This window comes from Thermobia domestica, chromosome 15, assembly GCF_964235325.1.
Source record: "Thermobia domestica chromosome 15, izTheDome1.hap1.1, whole genome shotgun sequence".
Classification (NCBI taxonomy): Eukaryota; Metazoa; Arthropoda; class Insecta; order Zygentoma; family Lepismatidae; genus Thermobia; species Thermobia domestica.
Window position 1 is genome coordinate 197,204,066 of NC_137468.1, and position 24,005 is coordinate 197,228,070.

General features: G+C 37.4%; 1 protein-coding gene across 1 annotated transcript in view; it reads right to left on the bottom strand.

Annotated features, from left to right (window-relative positions):
- Nucleotides 1-24,005, bottom strand: part of LOC145671996 (uncharacterized) — a 197,049-nt gene that overhangs the window by 62,104 nt on the left and 110,940 nt on the right. The window lies entirely within an intron of this gene.

The window sequence follows — 24,005 nt, forward strand, 5'->3', positions numbered from 1 at the left end:
CCGGCCCGATTAGTTTTTAAAATTCTTGGCTCAAACCCGGCCCGGGCCCAGTAAATTTGAAAAGTTTCATTTTGTAGCATTTTCCACGGGCACAACTTCTTCAACGTTTACCTTTATTCTAATTATCGTTCAACTAAAGCCAATAATTACTAAAGAATTGCAATTAATCGGCCCCAGCCCGGCCCGGCCCGGCCCAAAGAAATAACAGAGTCGGCCCGCCCAAGCCCGGCTCGTGCAGGTCTCTACTGTCAGGTCAGCATCAGCATTTTCAAAATGACGGAGAGGCGGAGGAGGTTGTCAAACTGTGGTTCTAATCTCAGGTAGCCAAGTTCTATGACACAGATATAGATAATTTGGTCCCATGGTATGACAAATGTCTGAATTCCGGTGGTGAATATGTAGAAAAATAGCTCAACACATCCTGTATCTAGTACAATAAATGTTTCTATTCAATTGTGTTTTGTTTCTGTTCAAGGCCTTTGGGAAAGTTACTTTCTGGATGCGCCTCGTATTTTACGATTTTAAATTACAATCCATGTGATGAAAACATATTTTCGGACTTATAGTTGATGCTATCCGAAATTATGGGAAGTCTTATACGACAGGAGCTCCCTCATGACTATATGCTTAACATACGCGTGGGCTTCCAAGGTTCTTTTCCCGGTGTGGTGCTCATGTGGCTTGAACTGGACGTTGAGCTTTACGTCAGTGGTTCCCAATCTGGAGGCGCACTTTCCTGCGGGCCGTGGAGAGCCAGTATTAGGAGGAAAAGCTACTAACAGAAATAACTTTATTTGTAATTACAAATATTACGTTTGTTGTAACAAATAACTAATGAATAAGAACGAGAGTTTCATTAACAACAAAGTTAGTAAAAAAATAATACTGTACTACAACTGTATGCAGAAATTTTATTGGAAATAAATATATATTGATAAGAATATTAGTATTGATATTGCGGATTTTATAATGTAATGTTGTATCTTAAATCGCAAATAGTAAGGTTGCCAACTGTTCGGTATTTTAGCGGACAGTTTATAGTCCAGTCAATTTTACATCATAAACGGGTCAAACATAGACATTTAGAATAAAAAGATGGGACCTTCGGTTGCGGGTTTTCCGCCATTTTGAATAAATAGTTTGCCATCTTGGATTTCTCACATGTAATTAGTTTATGCCACATAACTTCTAAACTAATTAACGTAGATGGATCATTCTTTCTTTATTATACTTCTAATATTATAGGTAATGTAACAAGTTCTTATCACTTTTCTGCGAGTAACCATTTTTGCATAACTTTAGGATAAAATGAAAAATTGGGATCTATATTAGGGGACATATTCTTTTCATTGACCATACAACTTAACAGATTAGAAATATGAAAAAAGTACTCGAATAAAAGTTGTTGGAAATTTCACAAGCTTTAAAACGATGTATATATTCTCAATATATACAACGTCAGATATGCACAATGAAGCTTCAAACGTTATCGAACAGCGCACAATTTCTGTAGAAACATATGAATGAATCATTTAACATGAAGAAAAAGATATTTAGTGATTCGAGACGGCTTCTCATTGCAATTTTCAATAAGTATCAACAGGTTTTGAAGTCCGACTTGTTTAATAAATAGTCCGTAAACAGTGGCGTCGGCAGGGGGTGCGCAAGAACTCTGAAAGTAGACTTTCGCACTATCTTTCTGTATGTAGGCCTATGTGTTCATTGAAATTAGTGTTTGAGATAAACATTTTGAAAACAAGATCAAATCTTTTGAAATATGTTTTACTGATGTTGTTATCCCGCAAAAAATCCAGTTGCGGGTTTTCCGCCTTTTGAATAAATAGTCCTAGTCCAGTGCAATTACGACAAAAATCAATCAAACTTAAAGATTAAAAAAAAAAAAAGATTAAACCTGTTAGAATATGTTATATGTATTATTATACTAAAACAGTCTCAAAACTTGAGTTTTTGGTTTCCCGCCATTTTAAATAAGCAGTAGGCCATCTTGAGATTATCCCCAGCACGTAGTTTTTGCCTTATGGCTCCTAATCCAATAAACATAAAAGTGTCATTCTTTCTTTATTATACTTGTAATATTATAGGTTATGTAATAAGTGATCATTTTCTCCGCGTTGACGTTATCAAAAGTTCAGTGTACCTGAAAGTTTTATCTATTAGTGCTTGAAAATTTAAATTTAGTAAAAAATAAAATAAAAATGGTGATTTAAACAAGGGATTAATTATTAAAAATGAAGGAAAATATACTTACCGGGATTATTTGAGATACATTTTGTATCCGATTTACTGCGAATGCCATCAAATCTTGCTTCATGATTTTCACTATTTCACTGTACGTACTAGCTTTTATAATTGTGTTTAGATTCTTCTGCGAATCTATTAAACTGCTAAACTTAAAAGTATTGTAGTTATAGAAAGGAAGACAATATACACTGATCACCAGTTGAATTATGGACACCTACTTAATAGCGGGTATCACCACCTTTCGCTTTGATAATGGAGCCTATCTGCCGCGGTATGGAGTTGACGAGGCGCCTGAACTGTTGTTGTGGAATCTCAATCCATATCTACTACAAAGTTTCACGCAGAGCTTGCAGATTAGTTGGAAGATGGTTGCACAGCCGAAGGCGTCGTTCCATGGCGTCCCAGATGCATTAGATTGGATTGAGGTCCGATTACCGTGTTGCCAGATCATAGGAGTGCTCATCAAACCAGTTTGGTGCCATCCTAGAGCTGTGGGCCGGCGCATTGTCCTGCTGCAAGATGAGCTCACCATCTGGATGTAGCAGCCGAGCAAAGGACATGAAATGGTCGTCCAGAATATCGCGGTAGCATTTACCTGTGAGGGACTGTGTTACACATGTTAGGGGACCCATTTCAGTCCACGTAAACATGCCCCAGGTGAGAATAATACCATCACCAGCCTGCACAGTTCCCTGCTGTCACTATGTATCTATTTCCTCTTCCGGTTGGCGACGCACCCTTACCGGTTCATCGATATGTGCCAATGTGAAACTGTACAGGCAACCTTTTCTGACATTTCCATGATTCAGAGTATAACGAAATATTGGATAGGTTAATAATTACCTGTACCTTGGGTAGAAAGTGCTCATACATAAGCACTATACCTTATAGAATGTTAATTTAATAATAACAAAAGAAGAAGGTTTTCAATATCTGTAAGATATTAGAGTGTAATATATAGTTCGTTGCTATGTAATTGTTTATGGATACCTAATTCTCGTGTATGTGCACAACGGTGTGAATGACAAATACATTAAAAAGTGTATCAACTAATAAATCATTTAAAACCGTTCATCTACTTTATAATTCTGATAGAGAAGGTGAGAATAGTATTATATACATAATTATTAAAAATATTTTGACATGAAAACAGTTACTACCACTCAAGTTCTTTATATCATCGATCGAACCAGGTTGACGACTACCCTTGGTGAGTCGTTATAAAAATTTTGGTTTACCTCACCCGGGATTTCTTGTAAATTCGCTACCCGAAGCAAAGTAAGGGTGAATTTACTTTTGTAATAAAGTTAATGAATACAAATTTCACAAGACTGAGAAGTGGTAGAATAATAATAAGAAAAATGAACGGTAACGCTATGGAGAATGAACCCAATGATAGTGACAACGGTGAACATAGTGTAACACCTGGAATGACACTAGAAGACCGAATCTTGTTAGCCTTACAGCGGCAAGAACAATATCATAAAGACGATTCGGAAGCTATGAAGCGACTGGAACAAAATTTGGTTCATATATCCAACAAACAATACGAAGAATTGAAGCAGACGATAGAACAGAAGTCCGAAGAAGACAACAAGCAATACGAGGAATTGAAACAGACGATAGAACAGAAGTCTGAAGAATCCAACAAGCGATAAGAGGAATTAAGTAAACGAATGGAACAGAAGTCAGATGAAACGAAACAATCAATTATCCAGGCGATGGATGACATCACCTCAGAGTTCGAGGAAAAGTTAAATAGAATATCTGAGGATTGTCAGGTTAATCACGATCACATTATACAAGAAATCAGTGGTGTAAAAAAGGATTTAGAAGTAATGGAATCTTCTGTTCGTCAGCAAAAGGTTCAGGTCACCAATAATTCAAACAACATACGTGCAAATACACAACTGATAGCTACTCTACAGGAGGAAATGAAGAAGCTACAGGTCAAGGACAACGTACACCACAATAATACGGTCAGTGATCATTTGGAGTTTCCCCATTCACAAGAGATGACCTCGCCTCCACCCACATCTGATGAAGACCTTATTTTGGAGGAAGTTCATCCGAAGAGTACTGATGGACGGATAAGAGACGGTACAACAACACATCACGTCATGGATAGGAATTGTCACCCAATAAGTACTCGGAACGATAAAAGGAAGGTAAAGTTAAGCGTTAAGATGAGTGAAATACATGCCATGAGTAAATTCAGTGGTAAATGTAATGAGAATGCTACTTCGTTCCTGGAAAAATTTCAGGACGAATGCAATATAATGTGTATAGATAGATCACAATATATGAAGCTAATCCCTCATTTATTACTCCCACCATGTTCCTTATGGTTTAAGGCAATACGTGATCACATCAATACATATGAGGAATTCAAGGCAGCGCTGATCGCCAATTATGAAAATGATTTTTTGCTTGCAAATAGAGATGCCACGATTAGAAATCAACATTTCAATCCTCGTTTACACAAATCTATTGTCGAGTTTGTTGTAAATACCTACAACGAATTAAAAGTTGTCAATCCATTGCAGTCAGAATCTAGAATAATAGCATCCATTCGAAATTTGCTCCCATTTAAGTTACAACATATCTTGTTTTCTACACAGTGTATGAGTTTCAACCATTTGTTAATGCTCGTTCAATGTTATGAAACTCAATACCATGCTTTGAATCAACAAGCAGGTGTGACTAAAAGTAAGAATAATTCAGATCATTTTGTACCTGTTAGGAATCTAGATATCCGTAATATGAACGATACGGAATACAACCGAAGCCGAGTAAGTTCTAGTAATCCAAACGAGCAAAATAGGCAGAACTATGTAGGGAATACACCTAACCTAATTAATCGTAGCAATCCTTATGTTAGACCATATAGTCAAAATAAATTTAAAAATCGACGAAATACATGGCGAAATTCCAGGAATACAGGACACTACGTGGATAGACGTAATCGGGGATCAAGAGATGGCGCTTCGCATCACAATCCAGATATTGATGCAACTCCTATACAGAACAATAGTACGGAACCTAATCATGATTGTGCAGTACAATGTACTCTATTAGAATCTTATGCAAATCCGAATTTAAGCTGACTACAATTGATGGAGTAAGGGTTAGACACATATCAGCTATAGATTTTCATGAACATTTATTTTATTTTTATTCAATTTAATTTTCTTTAATTCTCATTAACCAATGACAATTTTCAAATGATTTTAATTCTCTCTTGTTAATGTGAAGAATTATAATTTAATCCACAATTGATTAAAGGCAAAGGTTATTTATATTATATGAATTTGTGTTCAGAATTTGTTGTCAAAGATTATGTTAAAAATAAGGTTCATTATATCAAGCGAATTATCCGACAACTGTCTTCATGTACCATCTTATATGCTACTAGAATAAGATTCTTCATTATTCTGATGCCTTATAGATCCAATGTTTATTTTGAAATATCATCTGAAATAATTAATATATAATGCGCCCTGCATCATGGTGACTCATGTATTAAAACGTAATTGATTCTTACGATTTTGACTTCGTACCCTTCAAAAATTATATATTAAGCGACGACGTTTAATAAATGAATATAATTAATGTAATAAAATATAAGTAGTAATGAAATGAAAGATTTGTTATAAATGTATATATATATATATGAAATGTAATGAAGATATACGAGGGGCGATCAAAATGTAAAGTACATATGTAATGTAAGATCTCTATTGTAAACGGACCAGTGATTCTTGAAGATAAAAGCCAAGTTCGTTTATGACTTTTATATTCAGTCCCATCGTCGGGCGACATTTTATATAACGAAATATTGGATAGGTTAATAATTACCTGTACCTTGGGTAGAAAGTGCTCATACATAAGCACTATACCTTATAGAATGTTAATTTAATAATAACAAAAGAAGAAGGTTTTCAATATCTGTAAGATATTAGAGTGTAATATATAGTTCGTTGCTATGTAATTGTTTATGGATACCTAATTCTCGTGTATGTGCACAACGGTGTGAATGACAAATACATTAAAAAGTGTATCAACTAATAAATCATTTAAAACCGTTCATCTACTTTATAATTCTGATAGAGAAGGTGAGAATAGTATTATATACATAATTATTAAAAATATTTTGACATGAAAACAGTTACTACCACTCAAGTTCTTTATATCATCGATCGAACCAGGTTGACGACTACCCTTGGTGAGTCGTTATAAGAGACAGTGTTCATTTGCCCATGCTAAACGTTGTTTCCTGTGCTGTGCTGTTAGAAGGGATACTTGCCTGGGTCGATGGCCTCTGTACCCCATGGCGAGCAGGTGGTTGCTAATTATGTGGTGCTGACACGGCGTTGTTGTCTTGCATTGAATCTCTCCGCAATTTGACGCACTGTGTCCCGTCTATTTTCTGTTATGATGCGGGCCACTCGGCGTCTACCCCTGTCGTCGACAAGCCCCTGACCGCGGCAGTTTGCCCGTGTGGTTTTGTCGGAAGTCAGGTACTCACGATACACCTTTGACACAGATGCCTTTGAATATCCGAGTGCTGCAGCCACTTCCGAAATCGAACCACCCAATCGTCTGGCTCCTACGATTTGACCACAGTCAAGTGCACTAAGATCCTTCATCTTGCCATCATACACTGACACGGATACCGAGAGAGGAAGTAGACGGGAGCAGTAACCTCGCGATGCATTTTATTTACATGCACTGGAGGAGCATCTGCAGCGCGGTTTCTGCAATTGTCCTGCTGTCTCTAATTCCACTACTGATCAGTGTATGTGTATATGGCACCGTAAAAAACTTTGCGACGATAAATGAACTTAAACAAAAGTTCTAAATATACGAATGTACTTTGAGACTTACTTCTCTCGATGGTGTTTTGCAGTTTTCGTTAACTTCCTTCTGAAAGAAGTTGGTTTTGGTGACAGCTTCGTCACCACTTCCTTCATCTACATCTTCAATTAAAGTAGTGCTATTACCACATCCATGGCCACTACTCTTACCACAAAATGATGTACAATCTAGCTCTCTTCTGTTACACCTGGCACTTGCATGTTATAAACTTTAACAAATCTTCTGGAACAGGTTGTTCAAATGTTACAAATCACGATTTTTTCACTGCTGAACTTGATAGCACACATGGAGACTATGCTAATTTGCGGCAGCTGTTATTGGAGATAATTCTGCTAAGTTGAAAGTGTGACTGGTATGTTGTTTGGATACAATCTTTTTGTACATGCAGAACTTTGTACAACACAGATTTTCTTTCTCTGCACATCTATATTACGCTAAGAACATTTTTTCTCCAGCAGATGATGTTGGGTTGTTGTAAACATTCCTTTCTCAACGCACTTCTTCATTTTCTTCCCAGTATTTTGTACTCAACTTTCTTCCCTTTACTGTGTGGAAGTTCATAGAATGCAACAATAAAATGCAGTTCACCATATGTCCCAATGCTCTCTGAAGTTTGGTACTGCTGTATATCTTATATGGTGGCTTTGAGCCAGGAATAAAGATGTAAGTCCCAGGTGTTGCGAGTGCTACTATTAGAAAAAAAATCTGAATCTTCTACGATGAGCCAGATTTTGCAAAATTTTTTGCGATTAAAACAACTAATGTGTCTGCATCTCCAGGTGACTGATGATACAATCAGATTTCTCGAGATTTTTTTGTTAGAAGTGATATCAATTCGGATTTGTTCTTTGTGTTAGAAAGAAACTCATGTTGAGATAAACGAACAACGTGTTGATATCCTCAACGATTACGCGTATTCATGGTTTCTTTGTTCATGTCCAGTGTTTTATATCCTTTACGCTAGGTCCACTATCATAACCATCAAATACAATACATTACTTATCATAGTGTTTTGTGATAAACCTCACATATTGCTCACATAGCCGCAAAAATTATGGAAAACCAACAACTAGTGTTTTGCAACACCAATATCAATATGTTTTAGTACAATATCAACACATATAACATATTCTAACAGGTTTAATGATTTTCTTTTTAAATCTTTAAGTTTGATCGATTTTTGTCGTAATTGCACTGGACTAGGGCTATTTATTCAAAAAGGCGGAAAACCCATAGCTGGATGTTTTGTAGGATAACATCAATACAACGTATTTCAATAGATTTCATCTTCGTTTTGAAACGTTTATCTCAAACATCAATTTCAATGGACCCACATACGTCTACATACAGAAGATAGTGCGAAAGTATACTTTCAGGGTTCTTACGCAGCCCCTGGTGAGGCCACTGTTTACGAACTATTTACTAAACTAGCCGGACTTCCAAACCTGTTGATACTTATCGGAAATTGCAATGAAAAGCTATCTGAAATCACTAAATAGTTCCTCTTTTTCTTCATGTTAAATGATTCATTCATATCTTTCAACAGAAATTGTGCGCAGTTCAATGATATTTGAAGCTTCGTTGCGCATCTCTGACATTGCATATAGTGACAATATATGCATCGTTTTAAAGCTTATGAAATTTCCAACAATGTTTATTAGAGTACTTTTTTAATATTTTTACTCTGTTAAGTTGTATGAGGCAATGAAAAGCATATATCCCCTAATACAGATCCCAATTTTTCACTTTATCCTAAAGTTATGCAAAAATGTTTACTCGGAGAAAAGTGATAATAACTGTTACATTGCCTATAATATTAGATGTATAATAAACAAAGAATGATCCTTCTGCGTTAATTAGTTTAGAAGTTATGTGGCATAAACTATGTACATGTGAGAAATCCAAGATGACAGACTATTTATTCAAAATGGCGGAAAACCCACAGCTAGATTTTTTTTTGGATTTTCTGGAGGCTAATGAGGAAGAAATTACGAAAAATACCAGAAGGTCCCATCTTTTTATTCTAAATGTCTACCTGAAACCTTATTTTGACTGCACTATTAGTTTTTGACCTCCTTGTTCGGTTTACGGTAAGACCTCAAAACCTAACGTTAAATGTCCGGTAATTTTTCCTCTTATTAGTCCTATTCTCTGTTCTAGTGACAAAAGGAATCGTTTGTCGATGAACATGGTTAAAAGAGCTTATAATTTGTTTTGATATCGACCTGTCGTGCGTAGAACTTGCTGAAGAGTTGAAGGCAGGACAATTACTGAACTTATCAAAACTGCTAAAGAGTGATAGAGCGTTCACCTCTGGTGCTTAGAGTCCCGGGTTCAAACCCTGCTCCCGCTAAGTGAACTTTGTGGCGGATAAACACCGTGTGCGTGGGTTTTCTCGGAGTTCTTCCGTTTCCTCCCACTTTCTTCATTCCACCATTTCATTCATTTCTCATAATCACCGTCTCCTTTAGCCTAACCGGCATAATCGTGGAACGTAAAACTCAAAGATTTGATTTCATTTTCATTTTTGACGAGCGATGATGTCACAATTTTAAGATTATACGAGGGCGAATCAAAAAAGTAAGTTACAGTTCTAAGTTATGGCCATTTATGAAACCACCTACACGTTGGCAACACGGCTATTGCAACATACATTGTACGTTCATTTTTCCACATAGTCACCAAGAGACAGTAAACATTTCTTGTAACGGACCACCAACGTTTCGATTCCGGATGCATAGAAATCACCTTCAGAACTATGCAACCATCCGGAGACAGCTGTTTTCACCTCCTTATTGTTTCGGAATCGTCGTCGACCAATATTTTTTTTTTCAGCTTAGCAAACACACGAAAATCACATGGCGCTAAGTCCGGACTGTATAAGAGGATGTTGCCATATCTCTAACTTGAATCGTTGCAGCAGTTCAGACGCTTACCGGGTCGGGTGAAGTGTTGCGTTATCGTGCAACAAAATTGCATCTGTGCTCAATTTTCCCTGACGCTTTTCTTTAATTGCGTTATGCAACCGGTGCATCGTTTGATAATACGAAGCCGCGTTGATTGTCGTACTTTGCAGCAGAAATTCCAGGTGCACCACACCCTCAATGCCAAAGAACACTGTCGCCATAATCTTTCCTGCTAATGGTTAGACCTTGGCCTTCTTTCGTGGTGATGTGGTGTGCACCCATTCCATCGATATTCTCTTTGATTCGGGGATGAAGTGGTGGACAAACGTTCCATCACCTATGGTGGACCCACATTTCATCTCATTCGCCACAGAAACTCATTACCCTCCACAGACTACCGTTACAAAAATGCCAGTGATGATTGGAAACGTTTTCCCTTGTGAACATCGGTGAGCATCTTTGAAAGGCAAGGTTCTCGTGAACAATGGAGAACACACTGCAATACGAAATGTTCAGCAGGCAGTGTTATGCGCAATTTTCTGCAGTGTTATGCGCCGATTCTCTCTAATGATCCCGTCCACAAGGTCAACTTTTGCAACAGCACTGTTTAATATAACCTTGGTGCTGAAAAGGGGCCCTAAACTTTAACCCAAAAAAATCCGCTTCACATTTCTGTCCTTCAAAACTAAGAAATTATTATATTTCTCTAACTCAAAACAAAATTCCAGAGTGTTTATGCGGTTACAGGGTGTGATTGAAAAGTACCGGAACTTTTGCAACAGTACTGTTTAATATAACCTTGGTGCTGAAAAGGGGCCCTAAACTTTAACCCAAAAAAATCCGCTTCACATTTCTGTCCTTCAAAACTAAGAAATTATTATATTTCTCTAACTCAAAACAAAATTCCAGAGTGTTTATGCGGTTATAGATTAATTTCAGCTGTGCAACACTGCTGGAACGTTAGTAAAGAATCGAAAACTTACTGCATTCCTTGGAAATGTCTCGAGCGTTCGCTACCAATCTGATTTTAGTTCAGCAGACTTAAACCACCAGATGACAATGGTTATACTTTTTCGTCCCATAATACTCCTACGTACATAAGTCTGAGATGAGGTGTCAATTTCGCAATCTTGTTTCTACGAAACAATCTGGTGTGAGAAAAATATGTACAACCAGTGCAAGATGGGCTCAATCTCGTATTAGTTCCAAATCCTATAACAATCCTAGTAGGTATTAGATAATGACATCCACCACATTGTTGCAAAAGATCCTTAGTAAGTACCGGTAGATCATAGTGATTTCTTCTGACTTGTAGGCAAAGAGCTAAAATAGTGAGGTCGGAGGTAATTTTTAGGAGAGCTAACTTAAGAGTCTTCAGCGAAATTAAAATACCTCTAATTTTACAGTAATTATGTGATATCTTCAAATAGATAAAAGATAATTGAAATATGGAACAAGAGCGCCCTAGACAATATTATTTTGCGTGGGGTATCGTTATCACAAGTCACCTAGCGGCTTTCCGTTTTGAGCTGTTTAGAAACGCGAAAATAAATGCCGATTTTCAAAATGGCTCGAAATTGAAAGCAGATAAGTGAGTCGTGATAACGGTTTCTCATGTAAAACAATATTGTCTACGGTGCTCTTGTTCCAAATTTCGATTATCTTTTATCTATTTAAAGATATCACATAATTACTGTAAAATTAGCGGTATTTTAATTTCGCCGGGATGAAGACTTACAGTTCGTCTTATTTATAATACGTACCAACAAACAACTAAAAGTTTTAAGAGACTGAAATCTCTCTGCCCACCCCTAGCTACGGGCCTGTATCTCTTCGCCAATATTACATTAAAATGTCAAACATTGTTCATCTTAAATTAGAAAACCAATTATAGGTTTAATAAACTATGAGACGTGACTGCACGTGATTTGTCCCAAACTCCCAAGCGTATTTTAAAACCTATTTATCAGAAATCTTCTCTTTATTTTTGTGGAACACGCCTGTGTAAATCTTTACACGCTTTGATCTGATGCTAGTTGTCTGTAGAGTGAAGTGAAATGTGCTACTTTCTAAGGAGAGCGTGACACACAGTTATGATTCATGAAGTGATGTCGTGTCACGCAACCTCTATATATTTTTTTTCTTTAAGTAATCCTCTTCAAGTTATCTTTACAGACACTTAAAACGTGTTCTCGTAACTTGTGGCATTGCATGCGAATATAACATGGCCACCGACAGATTCCAAGAAATCGTTAAATTGCGGCCAGAAGAGGAAATTACATTTCATTAACTTTAACACGGGTTGTTGTAACTAAAAGATGCCTCTGCTGTCTTTTCAAAGTTCCCTTTAATTACATTTTATTAGTAGATAATGTGCTAATATTATTATTAAATTAAACATTTCTGGCGTCGATTGTCCAGTAAGGACTGAGGTCACTTAGGTACCTACGTTTAACTGTGTAATACGCAGTGGCGGATCTAGAAGACAAAAACAGGGGTGGGGGCTACCAGACCCCAGACTAAGATAAGTATGTCATGAGTTTACTATAAAGTTTAAAAAAAAATATAAATAATAGCTTAAATTATTTTCGTCACTGAAAATGGGGCCTAAGCCCCCCCGGTCGCAGGCTAGATCCGCCACTGGTAATACATTGTCCGGACATTGATGGACAACACAGATATTTCTGTGACTTCGTATATAGGAGTCAAGGTCACGGTGTCTCAGTGGTAGAACGCTCACTGCTTGTGCTAAGGGTCCCTGGTTTGATTCCAGACCTTCTCAGTTTGTAGTAAACAGCATCGTGTCGGTGGGTTTTCTCGAAGATCTCCCGTTTCCTTCCACATTCTCATTCCACCTATTCTTCATAATTAATCACTTTCATCAATTATCTGCCTGCTTTAGCCTACTTGGAAACACCTTGTGAAGCTAAAATTAAAAATTTCGTTTTGATTTCTTTTAGTATATGTAACACCAGCTGTTACCTGGAATCGAAACTAAGACTACTGTAAAATTATATTGATAAGGTAATAGGTAGAGTAATTTGACACTCGGGGTTTGTTTTTCTCCTACAATCTTTTTATTGTAAAATTTCTGTTAAATACAATATGAAATAAGGTCACTCCCCATCAGGAAGTCGCGGTCGGAAAGAGGGATTGCCGCCGGAGGCAGCCGGTACCCGTCCGCGGCGGCTCGACGATCTACTTGTTCAAAGTTGCCGACCTTTTGCCGAGACGGCAAGCGATAGAAAATCGTAAAATAAAATGCCCTTTGTCGACTGTTGCCGACCGTCAGATTCGGCAAAACAGTCGGAAAGGCCTCTTTTCCGACCCTCTGCCGACTCCTTATGCCGGCCTCTTTTCGACGGCGGCGCCGGCGTATTTACTACGCCTTTATGGCTGTTTGCTGACTGCTCGGCAAGGCAACTATTCGTCGCTGTCGAAAATCACGCGGAAAGACGCCGGCGTCCGGCGTTAGCAATCCTACCGCGGCATCTGGTCGGCATGGACAAATTGTCCGACTGTAGGCGGCAGAATCCTGTTGGGGACTGTAAGTGTGGTCCGAAGATCAATACAAAGTTGTCTAAGCAGTTTGGATAAATAGGTGTCCCAAAGCCCAGGGAACAAAGGTAAAGATTCTACAGAGCTTCAGGAAACCTAGGTGGAAGAGGTTAGGAATTCTTAGTACTTTAGGCAAGCAAAGCGGATAAGGAAATCACAGAGCTCCAGGCAAGCTAAGAGAGCAGGAATGACCAGCCCAAACTGGTAGACCTTACATGAAGTTTTATACCTCCTCTTGGACAGCGGTGGCGCTAGTGTTTCTCCCCTATCACCTGATCTGATGATGTCATCGTCTGTTTGTTGTAGTATTTGTAGTAAGGGAGCATGTGTTGGTGTTTGCAAATATATACAACGTGTATGATATTGCATTACACATGAGCTCCTTCGCGGCTAAGCGGTTAGCGTGTGCGCTTTCAGCGTGGGAGATCCGGATTCGATTCCCGGCTGTAGCTCATGTGCTCAGACTCCACGTTAATCTGTAGATCCACGTCTGGTATAGCCTCCCTACTCAACGGGATATTAAACTCAAAATCAATTCAACTGAACATACTATAGAATACTGTAAGTAAGGTGGGAACCCCTTCGTGCCTATATGGTTAGCATACGCGCCTTCTGTTCGATTTCCGGTGGGAGCTCATGTGGTTCGGATCCCACACTAAGTTACAGATCCACGTCTCATATAGTCTCAGTGCTGAACGGATAGGATATATAACTGTTGTGACCAACGACAATTCAGAGACAATTGCGATCACTTCCTTCCGAGATCATCTGAAAAATGAGCTGCGAAAATTACGATCACATTATTATTCGTTTTATAAGCTTCTATGAAATTTAGGATTAATATTTGACATTGAAGCTAGAAACTAGCCAAAGACCGTCAAATAAGAAAATTACTCACATGAAAGTAATATGTCTAGTTGGTACATAGCCAAGAACATTACTATATCATAATATTTGTACTACAGGGTCCAGCAAAAAGACCTCCCATATTTGGAGAGGGCGCTGTGTAAGTTGTGGTGAGGATACAGTGGCGGAGAGGGTATAGATCGATAGCGGTATACGTTTCACTTTCAGTAGTCGCAATGGTGTGGCCCGGTAAGCATTGCTTGGCAGACTTCGGGCCATAACAAAGCCGGAAAATGTGGTGCGTGTGAAAGCGTCTATTCAGCAATTTGCAAAGCGTCCAGCAGTTAAACAGCTCACTCAGGCTATTTTTTTCTCAGTGCAAAACCTGTTGCTCTTAAGTTTGATATCCAAACGAATAGTTTCTCTATCCAGGACAGAATCATGTCGGCAAAGTCGGCAAAGTCCGAATCGAGTGCGCAACATCTGCTGAGTAGTAACACAGAACCAGCATTACGAATATACTCCTCCACAACAGACGCACGATACTCACTTCGCCAACCCATCGCGACTACTGAAAATGGCACGTATACCACTATCGATCGATACTCCTTCTTCCACAGTACCCTCATTAAAACTCACACAGCGCCCTCTCCAGATACGATATATGTTTTTTGACGGATCCTGTATATATTGTGTATTCTGCTTAGAAAATCAAGTGATTCCATCTTGAAGAAGCTGTCATTCGGTGTCAAATAGGATCGTCGAAGAGTTGGAATGCATTTAAGAGCTGCAGTAAATAATTTATTCAAATTTATATTTATTCATCAGGCCCGTAACACTCCCGATTTCTTAGAGGGCCATAAATTAACACTAAAGGAGCAATAGCATTGTTTATTTATTTACGTAAACTGTAACAGCTGTGGATCCTTTTGACTTTACATTCTTGACTGTACTTATTTCTTGAACTTATCTTTAAAGAAACAACTGGAAGTTCCAGATGGCTGAGTTTAGCTGCAGTGGGAACCGAAATTGGACTCAGGCACTGTTTAGTCCTCCTGGCTAGTCCCTAGCTAAAGTGTCAGTTCTTCTGTTTATTTATTTTTGCATTTGAGGTCGTGTACCTCGATGCTCCTATGCTTTGGAGTGCATCTGGTCTCAAAGCTTCTAGTGCTTGTTTGATGCAATAATACTGTGAAAAGGAAAGGCTAAAGGGAAATGTTTGGTGCACCTAGCAACAAGCCTATTATTTTAAGCTGAAATATGTAAAATGTGATATACAGGACCCGGATCTTGTTGACCTAAAATTTTTTAAAAAGTGACCTATAAATTGACACTAAAATTCCTGTAAAATGATCTAAAAATCACAAAAATTGACCTTAAAACTTACCTTTTCTCAAACTTTTATTTCGTTAAACATTGACATTTTTTAATGTCCATTGGATTTTTAATTAGCATTTTACACTCATATTCAAAAAGTTTTGTTTCAGTTAGTTGCAATCCATTGATCATTTATTTCTATTGATCAGTCCATTGTACGGTATTGTAGGTCCTACGTATTGAAAGCGTCAATTCACTTCCGAGTTGAAACTAGGAAGCACTCTTAAACAATAAAAGTTAGCAAGTGTAGACTACATGAAAATAATAGATACAAACCTGTTTAAAACCCTTGTACGCCTTCTAATGCATTTTTAGTTATTCACCTAATCACATTCTTTGTAACCCAAAACTATCTGTTTGGCCACCTACCAACCCCCGCCTTTCGTTAACCAGCTACAGTTTAGTTTTCATTAGCTTGTTAAGAATGCAGTTTTTCCACTCCAATAGTCAGGAAGTAAGAAAAGAGATTATTCAACTTCGTAATTTCCACATCCGTAAACCGTGTTCATTTAAAGATTTCCTTATGTAGAAAAAAAAAGGATAAAAAGACCATAAGTGACCTAAAAGTTTCCTTAAAATATTTTAAAAAAATGATCTGAAATTTCAAAACGGCAAAATGTGACCAAAAGTTGACCCTAAAAAATTATATTTTTAGAACCTACAGTTGATGGATAACGTTTTTATTTGAACTTGCCTTGTCCTATGCGTAACAGAAAAAAGATGACTTGTGAACAAGATCCGGGCCCTGGTGATATATATTGAATTTGATAAATAAAATTGCAAATGCGCTAATTTTTATTTAGTTTTAAAATTTTGTACAACGTTCTGTATTGTGGTGGACAACATCGTATCCGTATGGTTTCTTGCGGATATTCCCGTTTCCTTCAACATTATCATTCCGCCAATTCTTCCATCATCATCTACTTGCCTCAATCATCGTCTCTATTAGACTAAAACCGCATAATCGTGGGACGTTAAACTGAGAAGAAAAACAGACAGAAAGAATACTACATTCTGTTTTGGGATAAGCACTGACCCATACAGGTCTGCTATCCATGCTTACCTCGAGAGCACCAAAGGTGGAACAAGTGCATTTCCAGGATGAATAGCTCAGGTGAAAATTGGCGTTTCATCAAAGTGAAGCCCCTACTAATAAAAAGTTCCAAAAATTCTTGAATTATTTTGTACAACAGTGGCTAGAAAATAAAGATATTTCTGTGGATAAATGGACCTGCTACCAGTGGAGATAGGAGTCATTCGAATGTTGGAGACTTGAACCGTTAGCAGAAAACATGAACGTGATGTTTATGATTATGGAACTTGTCCTAAAATGGATCAAAATAAAGACACATACGTAGGTAGTACTTATATATGTGATAGATGGATTAAAGAACTGAATGAGAAAATCGTTTAGAAGTGTAAAGTTACTGGTGATTTCAGAAAATACCTGGAAGCTCTGGTTCGTACTCGGAATCTGAATTTTATGTATAATGTCCCGTGGAGCTGGCGATGAATAAGGATGCTGAAACCTCATAATAACCTAACCAACTACTTTACCTAACAGTCCTTTTTCTGGGACTGAGCCGCTCTAAAGTCATCTGTTAGCGATCGATTGAACTACGTCCAGCCTGGCAAAGAACACGCCAGCGCGCTGCGCCACTTTGTCTCTAACGGACGTTTCCGAAGCTTTCTAGACTTAGTGGCCGTCACGTCTTTTATTCACGTGACTAACCAGTTTGTCTCACGACGCTGGGTGAACGTCGAAAATTCGGAAACATCGGCCGGGAAACCTTATAACACCTCTTTAAAAAGTCCTAAGAAGTCCCATCACGGTGAAGTTATAATACCGCTAATTTTACAGTAATTATGTTAAATCTTCAAACAGATAAAAGATAATCAAAAAGTGGAACAAAAGCTCGCTAGACAATATTATTTTACATGAGATACTGTTGTCACGACTCACTTATCTGCTTTCTAGATTTCCAGCCATTTAGAAAATCGGCATTTATTTTCGTGTTTTTAAATGGCTGCAAACGAAAAGCTACTAAGTGACTCGTGATAACGATGCTTCATGCAAAATAATATTGTCTAGCGCGCTCTTGTTCCACATTTCGACTATCTTCTATTTGAAGATATCACATAATTAATGTAAAATTTGTATTTTAATGTCGCAGTAATTAGGCCTCTGAAGTTACTGTCTCTACGCAAAAGAAGTTCTGAGTGAGTGGCTGATCAGCATCGAAGCCTGACTGCTTAAGTTACGAACTTTAAATTTGGACATAACATAGAATTCATGATGTAAGATATAACTACGGAAGTATTTTTTGAGACTTAATAGGGAAAGGGGGAAAGAGAACGGTAATTATTGTATTCACATGTCCATGTCTCCGAATTCCTGAAGGTTAGAGACATGAAATTTGGTATTTGGACTTCTCATTTAAAATAAGACATGTGTTTCAGCGTTTTCTGACATTTAACCTAGAACATTGGTTCTCAACCTAATTCCTATCACGGTCGCCATTTTATCACATCCTCTTGCCAGTGACCCCCTTATAATTCTGGTTTGTAATACACTTGTGTGGGATTGTTAATATATCTATTGCGGAGATCACATGATATCCATCTATTTCTATAATAGTAGAATCCATTTCTTGTATATAGTGGATAAAGTAACTTAACTAAGAGCGAATGTTTTAAAACCAAATTTGGTCAATCCTTTCATATTACAAATATCGAATCCGATCCCGTCATACTGTCTCGAAATAAATACCATTGGTCGGAGTGGTTTTTCTTAGCTTTAAAACAAAGACAAGAAATTGCTTATTAATTGAAAACGACTTTATAATATGCATCATGAAGCTTGAACCGGACAACGCCGCACTAGTGAAATCCCACCATGCTCAGGTATCTCATTAGCTTTCAATTTTAATTGTATTCTAATATGCAGGTTTTGTTGCATTTGTATTTTTCTGGTATTTCAGTATGCAATTCTCAAAAGTTTCATATCTTACATTTTTCATAAATTGATTTCTAGACAACTCTGCACGTGTTGAAAATGCTTAGTAGACCTATTTTTGTTGTTCTTAACAGTATGTATTAAAATAAAAGTATATCTATCAGAACAAAATTCAAAATAATATTCAACAATAATTATAATTATCAATCTTCCGCTTATTTTCGCGACCCCTATAGGTTTAGAAACTCTGACCTAGAAGAAAAGAAGAAATGTGGAAAGACATGTATTTATAATATTATTATAACAAGGTGTCTATATTTCGGATTCTCTTAAGATTAGAGACATCTCAATATTTTGACACTTTCAATTGATCTCACTGGTCTTCATTGGAGTCACTAGAGTCTTCAAATTTAGGTAGAACACTTCTTTGTTGATCACAATTGAGACGAATCGAAATTGTCACCACACTCATGGATAAAATAGGGTTATTATTATTATTATTATTATTATTATTATTATTATTATTATTATTATTATATACAAATTAAGGCAGAAATCCACCAATCATTCAGAAAGGATGACCATTCAATTACAACAATCTTCAAGCGAGATAGTGCAGTGGGAAATATCAAATACTGTAACTTGTTTGATGGTCTATATACCTGCCAACTGCATTTGATTCAAGCCCCACTCGTTGTTCCGAGCCCCTTTATAACCTAGATGTTTCACAATATCACAAAACACTCAAATTGAAACACAGCAGTTACTCAATTAGAGACAGCATAGGAAATTTGTGTTGCTCACACAGAGTGTTTTGTGCCGTATTTAATAAGCTTTTACCATATTTTCTATACATGATTATAAGAAATTAAATTATTAGTCTCACAAAGAGGCTGTCTTGGGGACTTACTTCAAGACATAACAGTTTATGGATATACGTAGATTTTTTGAAACGAACTAGCTGAACCTGCGCTCTCTACACAGCGCATCATTCACATATGAGCATGAATCTCCTTGTCATTCCTCACAACATCTGTACATGTCCTTTTATAGACACAAGTGAAAGATGTTTTGATAAAAATCGGCAAGGGGTACCATAAAGAGGGTATTTTTTTGATTATTTTTCAATATCTCGCGCCGATTGCAAGATTTGAACCTACTTCTGGTTGGATGTTCTAATTCATGTATGAACAGTGTTTTCTTTCTTCTTGCATGCAGTATGTAATAAGCAAATACATTGCACACACAATGAATTATCATGTCAGAAATATATGGTGTACATTGGACAAAATATTCCAAACAATAAAGATTCATCTTAAATGGGAAAGATGGCTATCCTTTGTTTTTCATTATCATTTGGACATGAAACAAACGCCTGAGAGATATACTAATCCTGTATACAAATGTGTGGTGTTGGAATATATAACTCGTTGAAATATTAACTTTTTAAAATTTCAACACTTCTTAAAAAATGTAATAAAGAAATAATAGCCGTTTCTTAATATTCAATTAGAACTGAACAATCTACACAAAATCTGGAATCGATCAGTGAAAACGGCATCTTTCCAGAATTTGTAGTTTCCGAGATATCATTGTTAAAAGTATTTGCCACAAACATATAAACTTTTCTTGATCACAAATATATAAACGTAGCATTTTAATATATAGATAGATGTAGCTACGTCGGTTGAAATTATGCGAAAGAAAATAAAACTTTTCAGCCAATTAATGTAATGTACCATAAACATCTACACAACACAATAAGCAGAAACTTACAAAAGTTAAAGGTGAGAGGGGTCTCGGTGGCTCAGTGGTAGAGTGCTCACGTTTTGATTCTCGAAAAGTTTTTCTTCATCTAGTTTTGCACCTGCCATTTATATACAACGTTTCATGCCCTCATTTAAAAAAGAACAGTGTAGAAGTTTTCAGAATCCTTCCACTTCACGAGAGGTCCTCGAAGAGTGTGGAATAACAACATTTAAATCATATTTATTATTAGAGTATGCAAGCCATGTCGGAAAAGTATCTGACCATGGTCTCGGAAAACCAATACACTCATCTGATGTTTTCTTCGTCCTATGCTCTTTACAACTAGTTCCCTCCTTCTTCCGCGTGCCGAGTTTGGTAAATTTTCTACTGCTGGAAACAGGCCTGGAATCCCTGATCGAAAAGTACTAGGAGAGCAATCTTCACGTTGCACTAAATCTCTTCTCGGGTGCGGGTTTCTTTCCGGTGCTTTTTAATTTTTGGGAAGAGGCAAAAGTCTCACGAGGCTATATCCGGAGAGTAGAGAGTTTACAAAACATGAAATCTTGTGCTGTGGTGAAAAGGACAACAGGAAATCTTGTGCTGTAATCTTAGAGGCTTTGAAGTTCACAGATCTGATCATTTCGAACAAAGAGCGTCACGTAGACGACGGGAAATGTCTGAAGAGAAGTCAGTAGTATCTATACTCCTCTCCTGTACGTACTTATGTTGTACATTGCCTCGGTAATCGAAGAACACAATCAACATTGGTTTGAATTTGCTACGCACCTAGTGATCGATCTTTTCTCAGTCTTCGCGAGATTTAACAGGCCTTGACGAGATCGGACGTATGCATGGAGTCGATTGTGACTTTTCTCGCGTCCTATCCGTAGGCCTATGCCTTTACTATTTTAGCCGGCCGAGACCGCAGAAGAGCACCAAACATAACCACCTCTCCACAACAGAAGATCCAAATAGAAGTAGCGCCATCTGCAGGCTAAAGACATCATGGACTCCTCTTCCGTGACGTAAAATTTGGATAAACTAAGCCATGTAGTTTAGTTTTCTCAAACAGAAAGATGGTCGGATACTTTTTCGACAGGCCTCGTATTGTGTATCTTTAAATGCTGATACTCTTCATTGTATTTTCTTACCATCACTTTATTAAGTTATAGTTTTCCTTATTATGAATCATGTAACACGAAAAGGTACCGGTACTTGAGATGTTATCTTGAGTGAAAGACTCGTGAAATTTCTAGCCTTGTCTCCAAGTTAAAAAAGGTTTCTCTTGTTTTGGGGCAACAATACTTTCCGGCACCAAGGCTATTTGAGATAATACGTACTGCTGAAAGTATTAAGGATCCAAACCAGTACTTGGGTTTCTGTCTTGAGGTAAGCATCCATAGAGTGGGGACAGACTCCGAGACCACGTACAAAACAGTATATGCGTTAGATCAGTGCTGTCCAAATGGCGGCCCGCCAAACCATTTTCTGCGGCCCACAAAGCTTTCAGCACTTACGATTGTTATTACTGATACTATTTTCGTTTATATTTATTCATTCTTTTAATATTTTCCCTCTTTTCTCAAAATAAAGCATCCATTTAGTGCTTCTGTACAACAAAAAGTCGCGGGCATCCACGACAACACACGTTTCCTTAACTTTTGAGAGTTTAGTCGAAACAGAGTGTCAATGCTTGGCAGTAATTATTTGTGTGAAAGTGCATTTTTCAGCATGAAAGTTGTGAAGAATCGCTTCACAAGCAGCCTTGGAGATTCTCCTCTTTTACATCTTCTGCGGCTCGCAATAACAGAAATGGATGTAGATGTATCCCAGCCCTTATAAACGCTGCTAGTGACCTTCATTTGTCACATCGAATACGTATGTAATATTTCAAATACATTTTCTATATTTTTATTTTGTAGTATAATAATAATAATAATAATAATAATAATAATAATAATAATAATAATAATAATAATTATTATTATTATTATTATTATTATTATTATTATTATTATTATTATTATTATTATTATTAGCTGCGGCCTTCCACTTTACTAATAAAGACAGTTATGGCGCTCAGGATAATTATAATTGGACACCATTGCGTTAGATACTTGGCAACAAGGAAGGGGATCTACTGACTTTTGTTTCATTCACGTGTAAATAGTGTGAAGTTTTCAATGAAAGTCAGCTCTTTTCATCCAGTAACCCATAAAAGCAAATTATTTCAACTTAATTTTAAAAAGTTTTCTATAACTTACTCCGTTTAACTGAAACTTTGAACTATCACGCTACATTCTGACTTCCAGATTTCCAAAAGAAAACAACATAACTTCTCTCTCTCTCTGTCTTTCTTGGTTCAACTTTACTTTTTTTTTTTTTTTTTTTTTTTAAGAACCTGTTGGATTATCAAACTGTTCCCAAAATTGATGGCTTCATAAAGAATTTCACAGCTATAAACGATCCATTACATTTAGAAAAATGTTATCATGAACAATATATTTGGTCTAGGAATTAATTCGTGCGGTTGGTACGCACACATTGAAGCTGTAGTACAAACACAAAATACATAAATACCTTAAGAAAAATATTGTCCATCGCTAGCCACCACTTTCGCCCATCTGTCAGGCAATGTACGGATTCCGTGGCGAAAGAAGTCCTCATCCTTGGAAGCGATCCAGTCAGAGATTCATGTTTCGATATCTTCTGAAGAAGTAAACCGCTGTCCAATCAAATCGTTGTTCATGCAATCGAACAAGTAGTAGTCCGAAGGAGCAACGTCTGGTGAATACGGCGGGTGGGGTAAAACTTCCCATCCGACATTTTCTAAATAGGTTTTGACCGGTTTTGCGACATGTGGGCGAGCGTTATCATGTTGAACAATAAGTTTATCATGTCTGTTCTCCCATTCTGGTCGTGTTCTGGCCAGAGCTTGCTTCAAACGCATTAATTGTCGTCGATAACGTTCTCCATTCATAGTTTCACCCGGTTGCAGCAGCTCATAGTACACCACACCTTTCATATCCCACCATATGCACAGCATAACCTTTGCACAGTGAATATCTCGTTTTGGTTGTGATGGATCTGGTTCACCTGGTTTCACCCAGGCCTTTTTTCGTTTAGGGTTCTCGTAATGGATCCACTTCTCATCACCCGTAATAATTCGATGCAGAAACCCCTTTCTGCTCTGTCGTTGAAGCAGCAATTCGCAAATGGTTTTTCGTCTTTCAACGTCTCTGTCTTTCAATTCATGTGGAACCCAATGTGACATCTTTTGAATCATTCCCATGGCTTTCAAGCGTTTGGAGACTGTTGTTTAATCAACGCCTAATGCTGCTGCAAGTTGTTCCTGCGTTTGACACGAATCCTGCTCGAGCAATGCTGTCAATTCTTCGTCTTGAAATTTTTTTGGCTGTACAGCTCGCTCTTGGTCTGCCAAGCCGAAATCACCACTTCTAAACCGTGCAAAC